The 3778-nt window shown below is 39.1% G+C and overlaps 1 non-coding gene across 1 annotated transcript; it reads left to right on the forward strand.

Annotated features, from left to right (window-relative positions):
- Nucleotides 1-1551: 1551 nt before the first annotated feature.
- On the forward strand, nucleotides 1552-1658 carry LOC116476106 (U6 spliceosomal RNA). The gene has a single exon (XR_004250158.1). It is a non-coding gene; the product is annotated as a U6 spliceosomal RNA (small nuclear RNA).
- Nucleotides 1659-3778: the final 2120 nt, after the last annotated feature.

Here is a 3778-nt window from a genome sequence, read left to right on the forward strand (position 1 = left end):
AATACGAGGAGAAGAAACTCAAAGGAAAATTTTCATCCATTCAATTCTTTCTTAGTAGTTATTATTTGCTGAGGGCAATGGTTGTTAATAGGAATAGTCAAGGAATAATTTCTCGATTATTCTCAGCTGATTTTCCTGGCAGTATTTCATTCAAATCAGAAGAATGTTAATTCCATTTTTCATAAGATAGGGGAGCATGACCATCTGTGTCAAGAAGAAACGAAACCTCAAAGAGTTCCAAGTTAGTTTGGATCAGTCTCAGGAAATCCTGACTTTTATTTGATGTGGCCCATAAGTCCAATTATTGTACTCACAAAAAAGGCTCTTCAAAGACTGGCTATTAGCCTCATTTTACATTCAAGGACAGGAAATGATAAATCTTAAGACAAGGACACAGGACTTTTAGAACTGATGTCAATGAGAGTCTCTCTCTCTTATCTTTCTATCCTTCTTTTTGATCTGCTTCCTTCCTCTTTGCCCATTCTTTTTTTTTTTTTTTGGCCCTCTGTTTTTTTTTCTTAATTTATGTCTTATGCCTACCAGTGTTTCCCTAGGTAGTTTAATATTTCTAATGGTGATACTTGTATTTATAACATTTTCCCTAAAAAATATTTCAAATAACTCTTCAGATCATTCACTTCCCAAGGATTGTCAAATAGGTTCCTTTTATGACTTCGTACACACTCCTAAGTTTGACAGAGCCACACCTGAAATGGTAGGATTATTGTCTTTGCGTCACTCAGATGCAAGTCTTGGGGAGGATTCAGTCTCTCCCTAGCCCTGCCCTGTGAGATAGTTTTAACAGAAATGTGTATGAAGACATGCATGGCAGAATTACCAGATCAGCTGGTGACTCAAAGCTAAGATCATAAATTACAGACTCTATATCCAAAATGATCTCAATTGGCTGGAATGCTGGTAGGAAATCAATAAGACAAAATTTAAATCAGATGTAAAGCCCAGGTGTGGTGGCTCATGCCTGTAATCCCAGCACTTTGGGAGGCCAAGGCCAGTGAATCCTTTGAGGTCAGGAGTTCAAGACCAGGCTGGCCAACATGGTGAAACCCCCTCTCTACTAAAAATACAAAAATTAGCTGGGTGTCATGGCACATGCCTGTAATTCCAGCTACTCAGCAGACTTAGGGAGGAGAATTGCTTGAACCCAGGATGCTGAAGTTACAGTGAGCCGAGATTGCGTCACTGTACTCCTGCTTGGACGACACAGCAAGACTCTCTCAAAAAAAAGTAGAAGGAGACCTGCTAGATCTCAGAATTATAGCAATAGTTTCAGTTGACCTCATCTCCCTCCTACCTGTGTTCTCCTCTCTGCCCATGTCCTTCTGACCTTGTGAGTTCTGAAAAGAGTCCAAACTTCTCCCATCACAGTCCCTCTCTCTAAGTATACAGATTTATCTCTCTATCATGATTGAGGTATGGACAGAGTTGGCTTTATGAATGTACGATCTGTGTTGCTGCACAGAGTCCTGCACTTAAAAGGACCCCATGGTCAGTTTAATGTCTTCTTCTGGAAATTCTTCTTTTCTTTTCTTTGTGCTCACTTTGGCAGCATATATACTAAAATTGGAACAATACAGAGAAGATTAGCATTGTCCCTGAGCAAGCATGACACACAAATTCATGAAGCATTTCATATTTTTATTTATAATAAATAAAATTTTTTTAAAAGTTAAAAGTAATTTTATTTAATTGGCAAATTAAAATTATATATATTTATCATGTACAAAATGATGCTTTCATATATGTATACATTATGGAATGGTTAAATCAAGCTAATTAACATATTCATTACTTCACATGCTAATAATTTTTTTGTAGTGAGGACACTACAAATCTACTCTCCTGGCCATTTTTCAATTATGGAATACACCATTGTTAACGATAGTCATGTCGTGCAATAGATCTCTTGAAACTTCTTGCAATTCTTAATAATTTTTAAATATTTTTTTTAGAGACAAAGAGTCTTACTATGTTGCCCAGGCTGGTCTTGAATTCCTGGACTCAAGCGATCGTCCTGCCTCAGCCTTTCATGTAGCTGAGATTACAGATGCAAGCCCCCGTGCCTGGCTTTAACAGCTCTTGAATAAAGAGTCTGGCATTTTCGTTTTGCACTGAGCCCCACAAATTATGTAGCCAGTCCTTGGTATAGGAAACATGCTTTTCTTCTCTGAGCAGTTGAAGTTTTCCAAAAGGAAGTTTTACTATGAAAATGAGGTAGCAAACAAACAAGTTGGCTACACCAAGAGTTAGCAAAAATAAAATTTCAGATTACAGGTGAATCCCAAAGTGAACTAGCACCGAGCCAAAAATGCAATTAGTCAGCACAGTAGAGACGGGCCATAGCGTTTGGCCCCTTTCCACTTCATTTGTAGCTGCCCAAAATGTTAAATTAAGATATGCGCATGATCTGAGATGGATTTTGTTTGGCAACAAAACCGAACTGTAGTATCTGTAGGATTCTGGCTATGCTAGGAATAGACCTTAGGTCACTGGCCCTAGCTCCGTCATCACTTGCTAGTCCCATTTCTGACCCTCTCCTTCTGTTCTTTCTATGCATTTCAGATCTCCGGGGCTCTGGCTTCTTCACTTTGGCTCCGTTTACTTCATATCTGTTTTCTAGCCAATTGAAAAGGTCAGTTTGTTATGCAAACTGGAGAACCCTGGCTGCCTTACTTATTATTAGCAAAATATAAGCTTGCCAGATTTAGCTAATTAAAATGCAGGACTCACAGTTACATTTGAATTTTAGACAAACAATGGATACGTTTTTCGTATATGTTTCATATATTGCATGGAATGTACTTATAGTAAGAAATTATTTATCTAACTTAAATTCAAATTTAATTGAATGTTCGGCCGGGTGCAGTGGCTCATGCCTGTAATCCCAGCACTTTGGGAGGCCAAGGCAGGAGGATCACCTGAGGTCAGGAGTTCGAGGCCAGCCTGGCTGACATGGTGAAACCCCATTTCTACTAAAAATACAAAAAATTAGCCAGGTGTGGTGGAAGGTGCCTGTAATCCCAGCTACATGGGAGGCTGAGGCAGGAGAATTGTTTGAACCTGGGAGATGGAGGTTGCAGTGAGCTGAGATCGTGCCATTGCACTCCAGCTTGGGCAACAAGAGCAAAATTCCATCTCAAAAAAAAAAAAATTTAATTGAATGTTCTGCATTTTATCTTGGGACCCTGTCATCATGGGCACCCATGGATCATGGGCTGCCCTGAACATACAGGAGATGCATACTATCTAACCTCCTTGGAGGCCATTTGCATGTCTTCAGTTTTCTGGGGACCAAAACTCTCTCGGTCTCATCTGATGTCAAATTTTCTGCTCCTGCAGCTTCTGCCCCCTCTCACACTTCAGCAAGAGAGCAGAAATTACTAACAAATCCTGGGTTTATTGAACAATCATGCCTCTTTCTCAATTTGCCTGAACAATTCTTCCCATTTACTCAAGTTTTCTTTCATAATTCCATTTCCAAGAACCTCCAGAAAAGTAACTGTTACCAGATTTTGCAATAGAGATGTTGACTGGTTTTCTCATTCGTATATCTATAGTAGCCACTCTATTGCATGGCATACAGTGGAATTCAATAAATGTCTGTTGGGTGATTGAATTAGTTAATTAAAGAGTATATTCCCTATAGGTTTTTTTGTTGGAACAGGTAGAACAGAGTGTTCTATTTTATTCCAGAGGGAAGGACCAGGGCCAATAGCATGAACACTTAGGGAAATCATTTTGACTTCAACATCTGGAAACT

The sequence above is a fragment of the Hylobates moloch genome, unplaced genomic scaffold, assembly GCF_009828535.3.
Source record: "Hylobates moloch isolate HMO894 unplaced genomic scaffold, HMol_V3 SCAFFOLD_10, whole genome shotgun sequence".
In the NCBI taxonomy this organism is placed as follows: domain Eukaryota; kingdom Metazoa; phylum Chordata; class Mammalia; order Primates; family Hylobatidae; genus Hylobates; species Hylobates moloch.